Source organism: Temnothorax longispinosus, chromosome 3 (genome assembly GCF_030848805.1).
Source record: "Temnothorax longispinosus isolate EJ_2023e chromosome 3, Tlon_JGU_v1, whole genome shotgun sequence".
Taxonomy (NCBI): Eukaryota; Metazoa; Arthropoda; class Insecta; order Hymenoptera; family Formicidae; genus Temnothorax; species Temnothorax longispinosus.
Genome location: NC_092360.1, coordinates 14,488,461 through 14,499,673, shown reverse-complemented (window position 1 = coordinate 14,499,673; position 11,213 = coordinate 14,488,461). Strand labels below are relative to the sequence as shown.

General features: G+C 38.3%; 1 protein-coding gene across 1 annotated transcript in view; it reads left to right on the top strand.

Moving 5' to 3' along the window:
* The first annotated feature begins 8,990 nt into the window (after window positions 1-8,990).
* LOC139810364 (uncharacterized) overlaps window positions 8,991-11,213 on the top strand; it is a 293,594-nt gene continuing 291,371 nt past the window's right edge. Inside the window, exon 1 of the mRNA XM_071773847.1 lies at window positions 8,991-10,016. The gene's annotated coding sequence lies outside the window, so the exon portion shown is untranslated. The remainder of the gene's footprint in view (window positions 10,017-11,213) is intronic.

Below are 11,213 nucleotides of genomic sequence, written 5' to 3'. Positions count from 1 at the left end.
TTCTTTCCTCTTTAGTTACTTTCGTCGGTTTTCTTCCACACTAGCAACTCCCTTCTTAGACCCCGACACCACCGGCATACCGAATAGAATAAAATAGCGATTAATCATGGTTGTACGGATGGTGGTGAAAAATTCTCGAAGAATGGAACTGCGACGTTGATTACATCTTGAAACGATGACGAACGAGTTTCGATCGATTCTCCGGGATTTTGTGGCAAAATTATTGAAGAGTATTAAAGAGCGTGTCGAGGAGTTTGAGCAGTTTCGAAGTTGGTACTTTGGAGACAGACATATACATATCAATGGATATCACCCTGGAGACCATCAGTTTTTGTGAATAACATGTAAGACCGTACGAAAGAGAATTTAGGTGTCAGAGACGTGAAATATATGCGATCGCAAAAATAATTTCTTGCAAATCTTCAAAATAAATATTTAAAATTTTTTGTACAAATAACCCTAGCTAGTTATATTTATTTTCGAGTCCTTAATTCGTCATACTCTGGTCTGTGAGATCGTGCGACTTTGTTGCTTTATCATTTTCATTTTAATTAATATTTTTAAGCTTATAAATACAGGAATTGTGTAAATATATACAGAGTCTGAATAAGATGTTTATAATAATATCAGGTGAAGAAAATGATTTGAGTTTCAAATCAGAACTTATTATAAGGAAATTAGAAAATTGTGTTATTATATGAAAACTAGAAAATTGAAAGACGTTCAGCGATCCACTGGATCGAAGTGTGGTGAGCTAGGGTTAAAGTAATATTTAAGTATTAAAAAATTTCTATTGAAATAAGTGGAATATGTGTTTTATACATATTTTAGATATGGATAATGAAATATATTATTAATCTGAAAAAATATTACTATCTCAGCGGATGTAGATTCAGTAGATTTGTGAATATAAAAATTTTTTAATCCGTTAAGTTAATTAAAGGTTATTGGTATTTTTACATTATTCTATTTGATTTTTTATAAAATTCCTTATTATGATTAACTTTTCTAATTTAAAACGTGTAATTTTTATTTACAAAGAGAAATTTTGAAATTAGCGAATGGGACTTTACTCTTTAAGATTACTTTTATTAATTATATTATTTATGTAATTTCCAGACAATTGTTTAGATTTTTTGAAAGTTTGTGTATATATTCTTGAATATTTTGAAAATTTCGACATTTCAATATACATATATGTATGTATAATATACATATGCGTATATTTTTGTTATTTGTTTATTTTGATATTAAGATTGTGATTGTTGGAGCTTACATGCTTCTCTTTTTAGCGAGACATCAGATGGAAGGTTGCGTATATTATGAAGTAATAGCCGATAATTATGTTAAGCGCTCCAGGCGTCTGCCGCAATTTACTTTTGCTTATATCCGACCACGATTAATTATATACGCGGATATTAAGAAGTTTGCGTATCGAGCCGTGGTGCGCCGCGCTGAGAGCAAGTTTTAATAACCAACGGGAAATGATTAGTATATTAAAGTATAAACGAGTTTTCGTGACCGCACGAGTTTTCCTACCGACTCCTACTGAGAGTGCATTTGTATGCACCATTGTATCTATTTCGGTTCAAATGCACTCTTGTGGCGATGCACTTGTCTCGTAAACGGTTCATTAAATGCAAAGGACGACATTAATGTTGAGAACAAAAGATGGTCATTGAATCGCTCGTGTTCGAAGCCCGCAGGCTTTCTTTGAGAAAGTCACGCAAACTCTGTCTTGAGTTTCTACGAGTTTTACTAAGTATGCTACCGCAAAGCACGCGGCATAACAATGACGTTGTCGTATATAACCGAAACTTCGCGTCCATCCTGACGGACAGGAAATCTAGTTCCTCTTAAAAACGATGGCCTAAGGATATTTTCCAAGCTCATATTTAAGTAATAACTTAAACAACGTTGAAAAGTGGCTCTTACAAAGAATTTTCCAACTACTACGAGGAAAATTATTTAAAAAAAACACACGTTGGAGTGTATATCCCTTTCCTTTCCCTTTCTAAACATTGTATCGCGCAATTTTTGACAAATCATAAATTGCATACTGGAATTTAGCAAGTTTTATATTTTCAAACGTTATTTTTATTATTTTTCTCCGTTGTATTTCTGTTGTAAAAACAGCCGGTTATACGCATTCGCTGTAACGAATAAATTGATATGCATTGCTACCTTTATTTTGTTTAATATATATATACTCAATAGATGAATATTCGTATCGGTTAGCTGTATGAAAGATGCAGCGAGAAATGTGGCTATTGAGGTTTATTAGAGAGCAATATATGCAGTTTTTTTAAATTCAATAACAAACGCGAAAATATATACGTTGCTAATATTTTAAAATTCTAAAATAATAAAATGCCCTACATTAAACTAAAATAATTTATTTCTCTCATATGCATTTGTCTTATGCTATTGCATAACAGCTCATTGTCCTATCGATATTTTGCTTTTGAATTATAGGTGAAAAGTTCCGTAGTCTAAATTAAATTTTGTAGATGTATTACTTTAGAATCAATTCTCTACTATGGCTTCGCGTGATCCTCTTACTTACACAGCAACTTGCGGGATACTACGATCGATAATATACTTTAAAATGAAAAATTAATTTGACGATATCAATTTTTCCCGGTAAAGAATATTTTTTAAATCGACTGTATAAGTATATCAATGAGTGACATGAAAAATAAGCGATGAAAAAATACGTATGTACACCGCTTACGTAAGTTTATCAAATGTGAAAAAAAATTGTCAATCATATCTTTATAATAATTCTGGCTAATTGCTAAATAAATTTACTTATTGTTAGTTAAACTTTAATTAATGTCTCACTATTTGGGAATATGTTCTTTGTATCATCATGGATTATTCTTGTCTCCGTTCAGCCATATTTCATAAATTACTTGTTAACATTTAGAAACTCGGTCATATCGCTTACTTGAATATTAGGTATTTGCCGATCGAAACTTGATGGTAAAGTGTCATTTTAGCAGTGGCGAACTTTTGAAGTTCGTAGAGTTCCAGGAGTATTTTACTCACTTGAAGCAAAGTACTTTTACTCACTCGAGAGTGGCGCGGAAAAGAGCCTGGTCGACGAACGGTAGCACAGCCCGAGCACAGGGGTTGAAAAGACACGGCAAGCTTGACATTCCTCGTCCTTGCGTGAAGGATTGGGGACGGCACTTTCCCTTTTTCTCTCAAACTCACCTTCTTTGCGTTCTTTCGTGTCCAAATCCTAACATTATGCGATACACATACGCGTTCTTATCTGTTCTGTCGCGTGTAGAGAAACTATCTCTGTTTCTCGGTGAACAAAAGACTATATGGGATATGGAAAACAATAAAAAAAGAAGAGAGCGACCACTTCCGAGAATGAGTCGCGTATTTCCATTCATCTCTGGTTTCCTCTCGTTGCTTCACTGGTTCTTCTGATGTTCCTTTCCTGTACATACGCTATCGCATTACGCTTATTTCGATTTTCATGTCGTTCGCATGCTACGAATTTGCTTTGCCATAAGAAATGTGCCGACAATGCTCTGCACATTACGGCAGAAGTATGTGAATATCGTCGTATCGCGTACTTTCATGTATATGTAGAAGATCGAGCATACTTATTCACTCCACGAGATCGTGATACATCGCTCAAGATACATCGCTCATACATAAATATATCTGTTCTTTCGATGATGAAAACGACGTTTAAAAACGTCATTTATCGTGACTTAAATTTCTCATTAGTAATTTCGGGACAATTACGAAAGTGTGACAGCACGTTTTCCTACTCTAGCGTTATATAACAAACTTCACGGCGTGTATCGCTGCATTTACATAGTGTGCGGAAAGTTGATGCGCACGTGTATTAGAGAGCAGGGCATTCCTGTTTTGCATCGCGTTCGTCTTTGCTTTGTCGCCAAGTTTATTAGAAGATGGCTTTTTGTTGGAATGCCTTTATCGCACAGTCTTCGCAGTGCAGTGAAAACTTTAAGTTAGCTGCAGGATTCACAAAGTTGCATTTTTCTTTTTACTTAAAAGAATATGCCCTTGGCGTCCCAAAAAGATCTCTTCTTTGCGATTATCCTTCCCTAAGCGGAAAATCATTCTCCTGGAAATATTGCATTTTATGGATTCGCTTATTTTCTGCTTGAACTGGTTGCTGCCCGAAGAACCTAGACATCATTGCTATAGTAAATATCAAGACAAGACGATATAAAATGGACAAAGGGTTATAATTATATATGTGTTTGGAAGCAATAATAATGTTAAATTGGAAAAGTTTGGAGAAAGTGGAGCAAAAACTTTTCGTTTTGTAATGAATTTTTTACTTCGCTTGGAGACAGTTTATATAAGTAAGACAATCAAATTTAATAACTTTTTTCATTAATAGACGATACTTTTGTGAAAGTTTAAGGTATACTAATTTGATTTATTCTATATACTATATAGTATATATATGTAGCATTCTTCTTATATTTGATACTTCGTTACAGTGTCTCCCCGAGGATTACAAGGGTAGCTATGTACTCGAGCTCGTAAGTTTTCAGCTTCCGTTAAAACCCACTTCCGGTATAAGCTCACGAAACGAGACGGTATTCCTCGCTCTAACGAGTTTTCCACGTCCGTGAATAGTTATTCGTTACCAAAGGATTTCTCGGTTTTGCCATGACTCCGCGTAGGATTTTTGCCTTTCGGGTTCTTTCGAAGGTGGCTCTCGTAAGAGTGGAAACGAGATCGATCCTGATGCAAGACCACCAGGGTATTAATATCGGCACGCGGTTTAACGCTCGTGAATGTATCCAGATATTTGATCAATGCATCGTTACATTCTCAGAAATCTCTGTCGTATTTGATATTCTTACAAACGCATGCTTATTCCGTTAATAGGTACAATTTTAATGGGGTTCAACAAATATCTGAAATGCGTCTCTGAGGAAATATTCATATAAATTTCTATTAATAAGGTAGCTGCATAAAGTTGGCAGCGCAGTTGTTAATACTATTATATTTATTGGCGTTTCTGTTACAAGTTTCCTATATAAATAGTTATCAACGTAAAGTTATAGACAGAAAAGAATGTTCTTTTTTTTAACATAATTAGTATTTCCTCATATTATGAAGATGCCTCATATTATGTTTAAATTAATATTTTAAATTGAAATATTCACAGGATGCCTATGACACATTATTTATATTACATTTACTAATTATATATTGCGTAGTCATATGATTATTTCAAGAATTTCTAACTAATTTTGGATATTTTAGTTTTTAAAGACAAGAATTTCTCTATTCTTGAATAAATTGAAAACGTTTTAGTTTGGCCAATTACTTTTTTCTTTTTGTTTTTATATGAAAATTTTGTAATTGTGCTTCACGCGCTATGTTCGTTCTTATTGCACGAATAAAAGCTCCCACAGGAATCGATGATCGCGGAATAAAAAGCGGGGGTGGTTTGCACGTGGTGCGAACCTTGCTAAATTATGCAAGCGTTAAAAGAACTTTCAGGAACTAACAAGTCGTATTGTAGCGTGGAAAACAGCGTGTATAAGACGACGTTGAAGCGAAAGGCAATTTGGATTCAAACACTGCGAAAAAGAGCTGCGAAAGGCATCCTCAAAGCGGCGGAAGGGAATGAGGATTATTGGTGATTCTCATGCTCGTCTGGGCGGAGAGTTAAATAGTTCGAAGTCGCGCATAGCCGAGACATCGAATTGCGAGCGTTGCTAAATGGTGTGGTCGAAGGTCTAGGACACTCTATATAATCAACTTTGTGACAGTTTAATGATCGATGCATGCATACTCGCTCGAATAATTAGTCACTTATGCATGTAATGTGAACATATTAACAGTATTAATAAGGATAGATAATAGAAATAATGACTCGTAATAAACGTGCACATAGAAATAATTGTAACGATATCGATATTTATTTATATTTTCTATAAAACAGAATATAAATAGATTTAATAAATTTTGATTATAACAAAATTATTTTTTCTCTAGAACTTTTATATTAAACGTTGATAATTTATTTTAGCTTATATTTTTTTTATTAGAGACATTTTCAAATTTGTTTACTTGTGAATATTATTATTTTACTTATCTTTTATTTTTATCAAGTTGTTGATGGTTAATTTTTTCTGCCAGGGTGCATAAAAATTTATAAGAAGCAAAAATATCGGAATCGGAATATAGCATTACGAAAAAAGAAGATGAAAAAATAGAATCAGCAGAAGAGGTTGTGTCCACTGATATTCAGCTAAAGATTAAACGATCTAAAAGATTAGTATGGAAAATTGTCGCCACTGAATTGGCAAAAATTGAATCTTTAGAAAATGAATTTATATTCACGTATTCACGATTTTATGCCGATAATAGATATATCTATATTTTATAAATAAAAAAATGATATTATTTATATCGTTACTGTCACATTATGACAATGAAATGCCGATAATTCAAATACGTGTGAAAACGTGCGGAAGATTGATCGAGTTCGCAGTTTCCGACCATATAAGTTTTAGCACACACGTATATGCTATTCCATACAACGGCAATAAGCTCTTTGTGATCTTCCTGACTACTATATGAGTTACCAGCAAACGGAATTTTGTTGTTGTCACTCTGCTCTATGCACGCAGTTGGTCCAAATCCGTCCGACCGAGCAACGAGCTGTTCTACTGGCACACACTCTCTGTTCCATTCTGCGTTCGACAGAAAAAAAACAACGCAAAAGAGTGCGAGAGAGGACGAATAAACAAAGGGAAATACAATCGTGAAGCTTGATTCACTCTGTCACGAATGCGTACGCTCGGTATTCCTTTTTCATTAACTTCGCCAATTTACCTTGGCTCCTTTTGTTTTGCTTTGCTCGTTTTCCAGCAAGTACAATCGCAGTTCCATCGAATTTTCGACGGTTTCAGTGAACTTTACATTTTCGAATGTTTCAAACGAGATATCTCATTGATATAGATAATTCATGTCTGATGTCGAAGAGCATAACGAATATAATGAACTAAATTAGGTGCATATGTATGTGTATGCATATGTACACACACACACACACACACACACACACACTCACACCTAATATATATATACACTTAATTATACATATATATTCCATCTCATCGATTAGTAGCTTATCTATGTTTTTTGCCAATTACTCTCAAAATTAGATGAACGTACTTTTCCATACTTAAGGAAATAAGGAATGATTTAACTGGATTCGTAGTTACTCTTCAAGTATAATCTCTGATTTTTCCTGCTGCATTGAAAGAAAATTTCGAATTATCGATCAGAATAGCCATTAAGGACTTTTTCCTCGGCCGATCGTTGGAAGACACCGAGTAACCCTTTCTTCCAAGCGGTCCAGCCTCGTCTCCATTCACAAGCTCGCGTAATGGCAACGTAACACCGTTATCAACGGCGAGGAGGGAGTAGAGAAAGGTGGAGGGTGTCCGCGAAGAGTGGTATGCTAGTGTGGAGGGTTCGGTATTTCTCCCTCTAACCTCCACCTGTACCACCCGGCACGACCAAGCGACCCTTGGTGCTCACGCCTCCCACCCAATTGGGGATTCGATCGACGTTGAGAACTTCCAGCCGTGACCACACAACCCCGTGATGGCGCCTCTGTCGGGACGCCCTGTAAACACGGCGAGAAGCTGCTAGCGATAGAGAGATGAAAAGAGAGAGAGAGAGAGAGAGAGAGAGAGAGAGAGAGAGAGAGAGAGAGAGAGAGAGAGAGAGAGAGAGAGAAAGAGAGAGAAAGGGGGGAGAGAAAGAGAAAATAAGAGACGGAGAAATGGGCGGATGTATATATATCGTCGCGATCTCACCCCGCGTTATACCCTCATCAACCGTCACGGAGATCCCGATCTGCGCAAAGAGAACCACTGCGTGAAAACGCAGGATCTTAACACAAGGACGTTTCTACGTGAGTATAGTCTCCGTGTCTTTGTATCGGTGCTGTACGTGAAGGGAAATGTGCAATGGTGTTTCTAGAAGCTGTATTGGAAGCAGCGAGGACACCGATGGCGATGTTAACGCAGATGTGTGAGGCTGTCATAGCGTTCGTGGATGTCTCCACGTTTGCAAAGGTGTCGGAGGATATGACTGGTTGCTAGTAGTAGTAGTAACGTGTGCGCTGTGACGCACGCCAGTGGATCTCGCTGATCGAGTACGTGATGGTCCATGATTTTGCAGGAGGTTGCAGCAGCGCGACTATCTCTGTCTATATTCATAATACATCAACGTTTCGCGTGACGTCGATATCGGACTTCCTGTATGATATCGGTGCGAGACACCGTACACGCTTGATAACGTAACAGTTTGAATGGCGATGATTTTCAGCTACTATTGACGTCAGGATCATACCATTACTTGAGACTATGATTTATTTCAAATGATTTATAGCTTGTATTATAGCTTGTAAATTAATAGAAATGTCTTTATAACATAGTCATAGCCTAAACTTTCGCTAATGTATCTGGCTAGAGCTCACGCTGTAATCGCTAACGATACCAGCAAAGCTTCTGACTCATGGTGGTAACGCCAAAAGTTGCTCCTATACACAAACGCCCTGATGGTTTCTCACGGTATTCGACTCTCATATACCTTTCGCTCGTCTATGTTGAACTTGCTATTGGTGTAAGAACGTTCGCGACGCTCATGGAGAAGGATCTTCCTACACAGACGCGGCTTCCAACGCTATCTTCATCCTTCTCCACCCTCGCTATGCTCGTGTCGAGGCTTCTGCCGGCGTTGGAGTCGCTGATGGTGGTGGTAGTGGTGGTGGTGGTGGATGAAAAGGGAGGTTGGAAGCGTGCCTGTGGAGGTGGGTGACGTCGGCAACGGCGGCGGTGGTGGTGGTGGCGGCGGTGTCGGCGGCAGCGGCGGCAGCAGCAGCGGCGGCGGCGGCGGCGGCGGCGACGCTGGTGGTGGCGGTGATGGTGGTGGCAGTGGCGGAAGGTAGTTTCTGGGCGGTGGAGGGCGCGGATCGTCGTCCGCAAAGCCGTGCGTTCACCCCGTGCCGCGACGACAACAGGGCGTCGTTCGTTCTGGTGCGAGCGCCGGGAGTTCGCCGGGGGTTTCGCCGTCGAACTATCCTCGAACCAGCAGATTGAACCGATCGAACCGGTTGTCCGGCCGGGGGAGCGTAGTTCGAATCTCGTGGCCGCGCGGACAACCGCGGATCCCTGCGGACCGATTTGTGTCGTGTCAAGACGATTCCGTGCTTAGCTCGCGGCGATCGACGCTCGCGATTAGCGGCACGTCTCTACCGTCGTGCACCACGTGGCTACCGTCGAACGTGGCGATCCTATCGCGGCGCAGCATATATCTGGAACCTTCAAGTTGGGTAGTGGCCGTGTCGCGCGTGTCTCTGCTAGGATTTACGCAAAAGATCCTGTTCGTTGAAATACGAAAACTGGCGAAAGACCTTGCGGTTAGAGTTTGCTATGGGGTTGTGGCTATTCTCGAGCTTGGATATCAACGAAGCGGAACAGGCATCCGCGCCGCTAAGGGAAACTTGATCAAAGCTCGTCACTTTTGGATGGTGGAGAAAGTTCACGCTCGAGGAACAGTGTGGACAGATAAATTTCTCGCATGACTGATCTCGTACGTCGAAGAAAATCGTCACTATAAAGAACGTCACGTGGTTCTTCAGACGTCCGGAAACTACCGGGTTAAAGTCGCGAATTTATTTGAGCGAAGAGTGATCGAATGCAGAACTCATGCGGATGTAACGTGAATGTTAAATCATTCGACATTGGATGCGATTAATCGTTAAGTGTGTGTCATCGGAGTTACATATTGGAGTTCACTGAAGCGAGTCTCATGTGTTGTCGGAAGTGGGTGGATCTACTAGATGATGACGCGAGAAGCCTTGTGAAGTGAGATATAAGATATAAGATCAGCACGGGTTTTGTGAGGTGACGGCAAAAATAAGGGTCAGTGTTAGTGAATCGAGTTTCGACCGATAGGTCTGTTTCGTCGTCGGTTTACAGGTCAGTTGTCAGAGATCGCCCGCACGATCGACCTATTTTGGATTACCCTGTATAAACGTCGTGGATTCGCGCCCTTCGTCGGTACGGCGAGCACGTGAATCGTCCCTTAAAGCGAGAATCGATCGGACCGCTTGCGTACAAAACTTCGTGGACTGGTAAGTTCCACGAAGAAGTCCGCGAAAATCGTCGGGAAGGCGAACGTAAATGGGTCTTACTAATCAGACCCATTTCTCAAAACTCAGCTTAACGCGATAAAAAGGAGAGTAATTCTTAAAAAGTTTCTGTCTAAAGATTACATTGTCGGTGTTATCTTGAATGAAAACGTTCGTAAAATTTTATTTAATGTTCGTAAACTTTAAGTATGACTAACATTCTTAAACTTTTCTAACTTTCTCTGAAGAAGGTTCGAGGGTATTCTGATTGACAGAATCAAATATTTTTAGGAGACACTCGATAAGTTGACTGCTGAAAAAACGAAAAAATTGTAGGGATTATAGAAGAGAAGAAAAGTGACGCAGATTGACGGTATCAGTAAAAACTGTCGCATGTTCTTCAAAGTTTAAGAACATGTGACTGTATTTACTGATACCGTCAATCTGTGTCACTTTTTAAATGAAGAGGAAGTATTGTTCGCCACTCATTGCTGGTCAGTCGTTATTAATGATTGCTAGTCGTTGGTATTGTTATCTGCGCGTAATAGAGGCTTGATTAAATCTGATAGTTATGCTCTCTAGCATAAAAACGGTTTACTTAATTTCAATTATTTTGGCATTTACACATATTTACGCCGTTTTTAAGAGTGCTTTAATATTACTTTAACAGATTAAAAATTTTATTTAAATTAAAATGAAAATTTCAATTACAATATTATATATTATAATCTTTCTACAATTTATTATAATAATTAATTTTGTGTAAAGAGAAAGAAATGATTGCAACATTTAATCTTTAGGAGATGTTTGACTAAGGACAAATTAAAAACCTATTAAACAAATTTTGAATTTTGATGCTTACAGCTTTTTACGTTATGTAGTGATATTATTTATATTTATCATAGGAAAAAGAATTGGCAGTTATTATTCTTGTGAATGAGTTAATGAATATTATTGAAAATATTATAACAATTGTCAGTAATACTCTATGATAGCAATACTTTCGTATGCAATGCTTAAACACAATTTCGGGCGTTGAGCCCTG